Genomic DNA, 12,076 nt, shown 5'->3' on the forward strand with positions numbered 1-12,076 from the left:
TCTCAATATAACTATTGACTTTAATACTAAAAATATACATTTTAAGTCCTTCAATATTCAAATTTCTTCAATAACTTCCAAATTTAATTTCAATTCCATAACTTAACCATAAAATGAATTCTTTTAGAATTCATCTTGACCTTAACAACTTATTCAAAATAGCCTTTTTGCCATTTCAATTTAACTTGATTCCAAACACTAAATTTCCAGCATTAAACATCAAATCATACACATCAACTTTATACAAATTTCAAAACCAAACACAAGATTCTTATATTTTACGATTTGGTCCTCAATTTTAACCAACTTATAAATTGATCCAAAACAACATTTCAACATTAAAAATCAGCATTTAAATGTTAAATTTCAGCATAGGTTTTCATCAATTAAGCAATTACACTTAATAAGTTTTTAAAATTACACTTCGATCCAATTATCTAATTTTTTACCAGACTTTACTACTTTATAGCTTTTTGTACAAATTTTGAATCAAAATTCTAATTCCCATGAAAATTTCAATTAAGGAGTAAACTATTCATTTATGCACCAAAATAAAAACTTTTAAAATTATATTTTTAGTCCCTAAACTTTTTCAAATTTTATACTTCAACCACTAAACTTTCAAAATTTACATTTTGGCCACTAGCCAAAGTTTGGAGTATTATAGATTCCTTTAGAATTTTAATTTTTTTAAAAAAATTAAATTAATGGTGCTCAGCAGTGTTCATAGTTAGTGGTGCTCAGCGGTAGTCGTCGAGCGTGGTAGACTCATCCCATGGTGACGTACCATATATTTAGTAAGAGTGTCAAATAATACTCTAAAAATATTTAAAATTTAATGCTTAATACACTTTTACGTTTTTAAACTATACTTTGGAATGACTTTTGGTGCTTAAATAATGTTTTTTGTTAAAATAGGTATCTAATTTTTTTCGTTACACTTTTAGGTGTTTACCGTTAAAAAAATCGTTAAGTGACACGTGTAACATTTATTTTTTAAAATATAAAAATATTTTATAAAAAATTGGACGTGACACATATTACTTAACAGTTTTTTTAACGGTAGTCACCTAAAGTGAAATATGGAAAACATTAGACTCTATTTTTACCCCAAAAAAATTAGACACTAAGTATATTAAGCCAAAAGTTAATATATATTTTATATAAAAATATATAAAGTAAAATTAATTTTAAATACCGCCACTACTTTAATAATAACCTACACATTTTAAAAGAAATTGATACTTAATGTTTGTTATTGCTCACTTAAAAATATTTTCTTAAATGATTTTTGTAATAAAAATATTATTATTTTTTAAGGTCTTAAATTAGAGCATCATGAATATTAGGAATATGAATGTTTACTATTAAATAATTTAGAGTTATTTTTGAATAAATATTATTTTTATATTTTCTTCATATTAATAAAAAAAATCTCTCATAATTTTTTAAAATTTGTAATATTGTACTTTTATCTTTTTTAATTTAACTTCTATTAAAAAGTAATATAATATGTTTATTTGTATATTTAAAAAAATTGAAACTCAATTAATTACTTTTGTATTTACGAGGGAAGGATAATCGAGAAATAGTAAATTCTACGGTGCACGTCACATATCGCAAAGCACCACTAAAACGATATACCAAAATACATCACAAGTAAATTTGACCTTATTATATAAATATTAAAATGTATAAGGATTTATTTAAAATTAATCATTAATTATAATTTAGTTTTACTTTTTAACAGAATTATAAATAAATTATGATTTTTTTTAAAAAAATAATTAATTTAAATAATTTAATTTATTTAGAATTAGGATTTGTAAATTATTTAACTATCCGTGATCCTCACACAGTATCAACCCTAGCCCCAAAATCAAAGTGTTTCATTTGGCCAACCTGCAAGCTCTTCTCGTATAACTGTTCTCGATTGATAAAAGCACTCCATTCTTTTAATTAATGATAATTAATGGCATCACCCCCCATGTGGCCCCAAGACTTGCGAATCATGGGTTTATCCCCCCCAGACAAAAACCTGGTTGCTATAGTTGATGCCATTCCCTTGGAAGCCAACTTGGGAGTCGCCTCCAGTAGCCATGTTGCTTGCCCCATGCAAACCGATTCTAAGAAAGTCCCTCCTGACATCATAGAGGTCTAAGTAGGTTCCTCTCTTTCCTATCATATTTTATAGATATTTAAGTTATATGTTGGAATGTACAGGCTGCGACCACTCCCGTTTTCGTTTAGCTATTCGCCAATATCTTCGTGAGTTTAAACCTCACTTGATTGTTCTTGTGGAGACTCGTATCAGCGGTAACAAGGCTAACACTTTTATTGCCTCCATTGGTTTTCCTCATTCATATCTTATTGAAGCTGCAGATTTCTTTGGTGGGAACTGGTTATGCCAGTTCTTGTGCAAGCCCGATGGCTTCCAAATGAAAATGACTATGGCCCCATTTAAGTTCCGTAGCCGCTTCCATTGCCTCTCATTGGATTCTCATGGGCAACTTCAATGCTACCCTTTCCTCCTCCGATCGACTTAACAGTAGCATGCATCCGGTTAAAGGCTTCCAAGATTTTGTTTTTGCAAATGGTCTCCGGGATAAGGGTTTCCAAGGGCCATAATACACTTGGAACTGTGGTGCCTCTCTTGCCCTTCTTGGTCGGGTGTTGTGTAATTCTCACTGGGATAACACCTACTCGGACACTATTGTTCGTCACCTTTACCGCATGAGTTCTGATCATCGACCATTGTTCTTTTGTGCTGGAAAATATCCTACTGACAATCACACTTCTCAGTTTCAATATTTTTTGGCTGGACAAAACATGAGGACTTTAGTCGCATAGTCAGGGATAATTGGAATTATTCTGGCTCGCTCTCTAGATTTATTGCTCATTTCTGCTCTGTTGTTGTCTCATGGAATTCTCCGGGACAGGATCCAAGGAATTCATAAATCTCTCAATCGCCGACATTCTCGGTTCCTCTCTACCCTTAAAGCCGAGCTTCTTACCGAACTCGAGCATCTCCTTGACCTCGAGGAAACTCTTTGGAAACAACGGTCTCGTCTGGATTGGGCTCAACAAGGGGACAGGAACTCTAAATATTTCCACCAAAAGACAATCCAAAGAAAGCAGCGCAACCGAATCTCAGCACTTAAAATTACATACAGGGAATGGTGCTATGTTGAAGATGACCTTCGTGAGGATGTTGTTCATTTCTATAGTTCGATCATTGCTAATAGTGAAATGGTCTATGGTTGCTTTCCTTTCAAGGGCTATTTCCCTCCTATCCATGACTTGGTAGTGTCCCTCCTCTCTCAGAGATACGCGATGCTCTCTTTGATATGGCTCCTTTAAAAGCCCTTGGTCACGATGGCCTGTATGCCGAATTTTATTAGAAACAATGGCTGCTAATTGCTCACTTGGTATGTGATATGATCCAGAGAGTTTTTTTCAGGTGGTGAAATTGAAGCCGAGTTAAGCAAAACTATTATGGTTCTCATCCCCAAGGTTAACGCTCTGGTAACATTATCGGATTTTCGCCCAATAGTCTTTGTACGATAATGTACAAACTCATCACTAAGATCATTGTCAGACACCTTAAGGGTGTCATGCCCCTCTTGGTGAGCCTTAATCAAACCAACTTCATTGCTGGTCGATCCATTACAGAGAATATCATTATCAACCAAGAAGACATTCACTCAATGAGACTGTTAAAAAACAAACAAGGTTGGATGGCGATCAAGGTTGATCTCGAGAAAACCTTTGATAGACTTCGTTGGGATTTTATCCATGACACTCTTAATGAAGTTGGTCTTCCCCATAACATTATTCGGATCATAATGCACTGTCTTACCTCTTCTACTGTGCAGATTCAATGGAATGACACTACCACTACTTTTTTCCGACCTAAAAGGGGAGTCCGTCAGGGCGACCCTCTCTCGCCGTATTTATTTGTTCTTGCCATGGAATGTCTGGGGCATAGCATTCAATACTGTGTGAACTCTGGCTTATAGAAGGGCTTTAGTTTAGCCCGTAATGGAACTCAAATATCCCATCTCTTCTTTGCGGATGATGCGGATGATCTAATGCTTTATGCTAAAGCTGACCCTTCCTATGCGGCCGCCATTGATAATGTTTTAGAAGAATTTGGATATTACTCGGGACACGGTCAACAAAAGGAAATCACGTGTACTTCTCTCCAAACACCCAAGTTGATGTGAGAAATTCTATATGCTCTACTCTTGGAATTCAAGAAGTGGAGAGGTTTGATAAATATCTTGGGGCCTTGGTTTTCATGGGCCATATTGGAACAACCAATTTCAACTTTAATATCGACAAGTTCCATGCCAAGCTCAATGGTTGGGCTACTCAAACGCTTTCTTTGGCGAGGAGAATCACCTTGTCAAAATCCATTTTATCTATTTTGTCGATCTATTTTATGCAGATAGAGGCCTTTCCTCTGAGAGTTTGTGCCGAGATCGAGCTTCACATAAGGCGCTTCATCTGGAGCTCCTCTGCTGCCAATCCAAAGGCATCTCTGGTTTGTTGGGACGTGGTTTGTCAACCAACTGACCGTAGGGATCTTGGTATTATCCGTCCTTCCGCGAAAAATAATGCTTTTTTTATAAAATTGGGGTTTACCCTCCTCACTAAAAACGACATTTACTGGGTTTCATTGCTCAAGCAAAAATGTCAGTTTCTTGAAGCCTATCCCAGTACGATCGCTCGTCCTCACTGCTTACACCTTTGGCGTGGAATCTCTAAAATTTGGCCTACTCTAAATTCCTTATTGTCATGGTCGATTGGTAATGGGAATGTGGTAGATTTTGGGATAATACCTGGGTCCCATCTCTTGGCCCTCTAAGTAAACACATTCTCGATGATTCTCGGTTGCATGTCAATTTAAACTTCCAAAGCTTTTTATCTTCTTCTGGCCAATGGGATGAAGTGGCTCTTGCCCAATGTTTCCATCCTCTCACTATTCATCATACTATCAAAGTTAGACCACCTTGTAGCTCTAACATTGATGACCGTCCCATATGACCCTGGTCTAGTAATTTGTGTTTCACCATCTGAACTGCTTATGCCAAACTTCTTGAAGATCAATGGGATATCACTGACAACTTTTGGCCTCTTGTTTGGTCGCTCCAAGTTCCTCAACGAATACGGACTTTCATTTGGTTAGTTTTCAAAGAAAAGCTTATGACCAATGGTAAACGAGTTGAGCATCAATTAACTGACAACCCTGCTTGTCCCCTTTGTGGTGCCATCCTGGAGACTGTTACTCATGCCCTCCGTGACTGCTATATGCCCGTTGTATTTGGACCTGGGTTGTTCCTGTCCCTATGCAAAGGGAGTTCTTTACTAGTGATCTCTGCTCTTGGCTCCAGTCTAATCTCAAAGCTCGAAAGCCTTTAATCGATGGGGACCCCTGGTTGTTTATTTTGCTTCTATTTCATGGAAAATATGGAAGTACCGAAACAACTCTATCTTCCATAATGTTAACCTTCTGGCTGACAGATTCCTGCTGCAAAGCCTCAGCTGGGCAAGGTATTTTGATTCTTCTTCTTCTAATACAAGTGGAATATGGAACCACATAGAGCAACAACAGACATGGACTGCCACACCCGTGGGATGGATTTCTCTAAACACTGATAGAGCAGTATGAGTATCGACAATCAACCGGACTGGCTTGATTGGAGGTGTGATTCGGGACTCGTCGGGCACTTGGTTTATGGGTTTCTGTAAAAATATTGGAGTAAGCACTGTCCTCCAAGCCGAACTCTGGGGCATCCATGAGGGTCTTCTTGCTGCATGAAACTCTGGCATCTTCAAGTTGATCGTCCAATCTGATACCAAGCAAGCCATTAAGTTTTGGACTGCTAGTGATCGAGACCATAGTCACCTATCCTTGGTCCGATCTATAACTGCATTATGTCGGTGTCCATGGGATATATCTTTCAAATGGATCCCTCGTGAGTGCAACAAGGTTGCTGATTGCCTTGCCAAGTTGGCTTCGCCCGCCTACTTCGACCTGACCATCCTGGATTCTCATCCTCTAGAAGATGTGGAGTTGTGCTCCCCTAAGGGCCGGCTCGGGGTATTTTTTGATCCGGAGAGAAATAAAAGAAATGAACTCTTATTTATATTTCTAATTTTTTAGCACGGGACAAAATAAAAGAAATAGATTCTTATTTTATATGATATTAGCATGTATAGCTTAGATATTACTATGAAAAATATTATTATAGGCTCTGGGCGGGTGCCCCTCCTACTCCGACCTAGGGTCAACCTTGGCTCCTCTGATACTCATTCAATACAACCCATCACTGACAACAACAACAACAACAACAACAAAACCCAATTCCCATATGTATGGGGTAAGGGGGAGGTAGGGTAGTAGGCTGCCCCCAACGCCAGGTTGAGAATAGCTTCCGTGAAAGACCTCCGGCAGTCAGAAAATTAAAAATATAGATAAAATGCAATGCATGTATAAATAATTACATAAATACATAGCTAAACAGTATTCATATGCAGTCATTAATATCATATGTGCTTCTGTAATGGGGAGTAATCCCTGCAAAATAATCCCTGCGAAAGAGTCTCTGCATATAGACAGAAACCTAAGACCCGGCTAAAATTAACATAGGAAACATGATGAGAATGATACACATGAGACAACGATAGCAAGCCCAGTTCTAATATTTCATAAATACCAATAACAGAAAAGTATAAAAAGTAAAAGTCAAGGAAATAACTACAAATGCATTTAAAAGAAGACAAAGATGATACACCCTATAGATGTGACCCACACTACTCGACTACCCTAGTCTTAAGCCTCCATAATTTCCTATCATAGGTCATGTCTTCGGTAAGGCCTAAATCCCTCAAATCAGATCTCAAGCAGTCATCCCACTTCCGCCTTGGTCGTCCTTTCCTTCTGGCACCGTCGACTGTAATCGACTCTACCCTCCTGACCGCATCCGACGGTAGTCGCCTAAGGACGTGTCCAAACCACCGTAGTCTTCCCTCCCTCATTTTTTCGGAAACAGACATCACCCCTAAGGACATCCTAATAGCAGAGTTTGTCGTCATATCCCACAGAGTCCTACCACATGTCCATCGAAGCATTCTCATTTCTGCGGCCTCTATCCTCCTAACGTGATCCTTCTTGGGTGCCCAACATTCTGATCCATACAACAGCGCTGGTCTTATTGCCATTCTATAAAATTTTCCCTTAAGTTTTAGAGGCACCTTCTTGTCACACAAAACTCCAGTAGCAGCCCTCCACTTTAGCCATCCCGCCTTTATACGGTGTGTAACGTCATCATCTACACCCCCATCTTTATGTATCATAGACCCTAAGTACTTGAAACAATCCTTTGAGGGAAGAACGTGTCCTTCGATGCATACTTCTACATTTTCATCATTTTGGTTCCCACTGAAGTTTGAACATAAATACTCTGTCTTTTCAATATTGATCCTTAAACCTTTTTCTTCCAAAGCAGTCTTCCAGGTAGCCAGTCTGCTATTCAACTCAGATTTTGTTTCAGCCACTAAGACAATGTCGTCAGCGAAAAGCATACACCAAGGTACACCGTCTGGTGTCGCACAATAGATGTCGTCCATAATCAAGGCGAAGATGTAAGGGCTAAGAGCCGACCCCTGGTGGAGTCCGATTTCCACCGGGAATGCCTCGGTGTCGCCAACTGTAGTCCTGACGTAAGTAGTAGATCTACAGTACATATCACGAATCGTCCGGATATAAGCAGTTGGTATCCGTCTCGTTTCCAAAGTCTTCCATATCGTATCGCGAGGAACGCTATCATAGGCCTTCTCAAGGTCAATGAACGCCATGTGGAGATCTCTAGACTTTTCCCTATATTTCTCCATAAGCCGTCGAAGTAGATGAATCGCCTCCGTGGTAGACCTGTTTGGCATAAAGCCAAATTGGTTTTCCGAAACCCTAGTGACTTGTCTCAACCTAGCCTCTATCACCCTTTCCCATAGCTTCATGGTATGGCTGAGTAGTTTAATACCTCTGTAGTTACCACAACGTTGGGGATCTCCTTTATTTTTATAAATTGGTATCACCGTAGACTCTCTCCACTCCTCTGGCATCTTGGCAGTCTCTAAAATAATATTAAAGATGTTGGTCAACCACTTAACTCCCTCATCTCCTAAGGCTAACCACACAGTGATAGGAATTTGATCAGGACCGACAGCTTTCTCCCTTCCCATCTTTCTAAGAGCCATTTTGACTTCCTCAAACCCAATCCTACTTGTAGGGCAGTCATTGGCCGTAGTATGATGGTCGGCTGACCCAACAACGATATTATCTCTACATGGAGAGGCACCGTCATTAAATAAGCCAAAGAAGTAACTACCCCAAACCCTCTTAATATCCTGTTCTTTCGTTAAAAGAACACCATTGTTGTCCTTAATAAACCTAATGTTACCTAGATCTTTTTTCCTAGTCTCCCTAGATTTTGCAAGTCTGAATATGCCATTTTGTCCTTCCTTAGTGTCTAATCTCTTGTACATTTCCTCATATGCCTTATCCTTTGCTTTAGCTACCGTTTTCTTGGCTTCCCGCTTTGCCTCCTGGTATCTTTGTTTAGCTCCCGACCTTTCTTCGTCGTCATTGCATTGAAGAAACTCCTTGAAGCAAGTTTGTTTTGTCTTCACCTTAGTTTGGACTTCGTCGTTCCACCACCACGATTCTTTATGTTCCTTGGCCTTCCCCGTCGACAACCCAAGGGTTTTCTTGCCCACCTCTCTGATGGAATTTGCCATATTTTTCCATAACATATCTGCGTTATTTGAGTTTGTAGTTTCAAAACCTGTATTAGACAAAAGCTTACTCCTAAAGTCATCAGTTGTCGCTCCATGTAAGTTCTTCCAGAGGATCCTAGGTTTACCCAGTTTAGCCCTCCTATGCGTGCTCCGCCCGTTGGGTACGCGGAACACCAAAACCAACAATTTGTGTTGTGATGTACATGCCTCTTCAGGGAACACCTTACAGTCAATGCAAGCCCATCGTTCCCGATTTCTAACCAAGATGTAGTCGATTTGGGTACAATGTCCCCCACTGTGAAACGTAATCAAGTTCGCATCTCTTTTATTAAATAAGGAGTTAGTGATCACTAAGTCGTGAGCAGTAGCAAAATCAAGCAACGTACGCCCCTCATCATTCCTGTTACCATAACCGAAACCTCCATGAACACCGTCATACCCGTCGATTGCACTACCTATATGGCCGTTGAAGTCTCCCCCTATGAAAACTCTTTGGTCCTCCGGGATGCTCCTAAGTACAATATCTAACTGATCCCAGAAGCAACGTTTCTCCCCCTCCCCTAGGCCAACGTGTGGAGCGTACACTGAAAGGACATTAACCACTTCCGCTTCTATAATAACCTTAATCATCATGATCCTATCCCGGTATCTACAAACTTCAACAACATTTTCCTTGAGACTAGAGGATACCAAGATACCCACCCCATTTCTAGCGTTATCTACTCCTGAATACCACAACTTGTACCCATTACACTCTCTGGCGCGAGCCCCTTTCCACCTAGTCTCCTGAATACATGCAAAATCTATTTTCCTATTACTAAGTACGTCGGTCAGCTCCAGCAGCCTAGCATTTAATGTGCCTACATTTAACGAACAAACTCTAAGTCTAGTCTCATTGACACCACTCCGTTGAGCCCTCCCCCTATACGCCCTATGGGATCTAAAAGAATGACATGACCTCACGTAATCATCTATAATCGAAGCTATGTGAGACTATGAAAAAGAATATCCAAAGAAGAAACCTTTCTGAAAATCCTCAGACCCGAAAATGCAACACCCAAAAAGCAAAAACAGTTTATAAATATTTATAACAGATATACTCAATTTGAAATATAAATAATGATATAAGATACTAGAGGTATAGGACAATGAAAAAAAAATGATCTAGTAACTCCTACCCAGAGCAATATAGCAAAATATAGATCCAGTAGTGCCTTATAATGATTTTTAATTTAATATCAAGTAATATAAATATGATTATAATAGTGTAGTAAGTGATAATTCCAAAAATAAAAATACTAAACAATCACATAGATACACCTACTATTAATACAGAATCAAAACTAGTCGTAAAAGTAGCATAATACGTTTAAATATCTGGCCAACTACTATATGTACCTGACCGGCAAGTAAGAAGTAGTTGCTATTTTTTGGCGGGATTATTTTCCGACGAAGGTTCTGCTGTGGAACTTTAATGGGGTAGCCGGAGTCACCTGTAGAGATCACCGGTGGAATATGGTTGCGGTAACGTTCACCTGCAAAAAGCAAAAGTAACTCCAACGAATATCGGGAGAGAGAGAAGGTTCCACACTTTCCTTTCTGGATCTCCAGCTTCCGAGAAACGAAAATCAGGTGAGTGAAAGAGTAGATCTGAGGATTTGCGGAGCTAAAAGCAAAGGAAGAGAGCAAAAGGATAAGCGTAGGTGGGAAGCGAAAGTAGATGAATACAACCCATCACTGAGATCAGTGATAACTTAGTTCACTATTTTTCTTACAATTAAAAAAAAAGAATGACCATCAACAATAGTTACCGATAATCATCATCTATATTTATCACCGATAGTCAGAAAACTCATCAAAAAAATATATTAAAAAATATTATTATACAAATCAAATGATGTATTTGTCGTAGTCCGGTTCGGTAGCCCATCACCCAGGAGAAGCTTTGCATAAAAGTTGTCTGACACCCTTCTCTGTTTCCATTGATTTGCTAGAAGAAGGTGAGTTTTAATTTTGAATGGTAAAATTACATTCCAACCCCTATTTGTGTTTTATTTCTAAAAGTTAAATTGCATGCCAATAGTTTCTCCTATTATTTTAGACCAACCATATTTATGTTTTAATAGACATGGCTAAATTACACTACCCTTATACTTTTGTTTTAATTTAAATGGTCAAATTGTACGCAAATTCCCTCACTTTCCCCTTATATTTTATACTTGTAGGTTTTAAATCTTCTATAATTTATACTTTATTTTTAATTTTGATAATTAATTTCAAATTTACTCTTTGATTTTAATTAACAATATTATCAATTCTTTATTTTATTCATTATTTTTTATTAGCATTAATTTCATATTGTTTTATATTATTTGTTATTATTAACCTTAACAATTTGATACTTTATTTTACTTGATATTAATTGTGATTATTTGAATCATGGTAATATTAATTTCGATACATAAATTTTAATTTTGATCATTAATTTTAAAATTGATGCTTAATTTTAACTTGTTATTAATTTTTATCATTACTTTTGATTTTACACTGGTTTTTATTTGTTGTTAATGTTGTGGAGCAACAAAATTATATTTTGGACTCTCTTGATTCAGCAAATTTAGTAGAATTTTCATCAATTTTAATAAATCATTTTTCTCATTCGTGGTGTTACATGTAATATCAGTTGATTAAAACTCCTCATATTTATGGGACTTATCCTCGTTAGAGTCGATTATTTGAAGATGTCGCATAATTTCCAATTAATTTTACTGACTTACTAAAGCAATAAAATATGTATGTTACTTGAAGTTTAAATTATGATAACTATATATTTTGAGTAATATAATTATTTTGTATTGACTTCAGGGACGATTGTGACATGTACGTATAGAAGTATATAGAAGTCAATCAAAATTTTAATTGGTCCAAAACTTTTTTACGGTAAAGTTGAATTAGAATTTCACATAGTTTAGTTTATATGAGTAGTGATATTGAGAGTAGTTTGATTTTTTTTTTTTTGGTGCATACAGAGGAAATAGGGGTTCAACGACTGAAATATTTGGTAAACTAATTACTAGCAACTACAATGAAGTTGATCTTTTCAAACATCGTGTATAAAAGAGATGAAACCATTCAACTTATAGACCTTTCGTGAATTAACCATTATGAACATTCGTTTTCGTTCAAGATTGAATTTGAATTATTACTTTTATTTTAATTCATATTAATTCTATATTAATTTTCAAATTTTCAATTACGGGTTAATCCTAAATTG

At 37.2% G+C, this 12,076-nt stretch overlaps 1 pseudogene; it reads left to right on the forward strand.

Annotated features, from left to right (window-relative positions):
• Positions 1 to 3,566: 3,566 nt before the first annotated feature.
• LOC120141224 overlaps positions 3,567 to 12,076 on the forward strand; it is a 33,934-nt pseudogene continuing 25,424 nt past the window's right edge.

The sequence above is a fragment of the Hibiscus syriacus genome, unplaced genomic scaffold, assembly GCF_006381635.1.
Source record: "Hibiscus syriacus cultivar Baekdansim isolate YM2019G1 unplaced genomic scaffold, ASM638163v2 tig00002237_pilon, whole genome shotgun sequence".
NCBI classification, from domain to species: Eukaryota; Viridiplantae; Streptophyta; class Magnoliopsida; order Malvales; family Malvaceae; genus Hibiscus; species Hibiscus syriacus.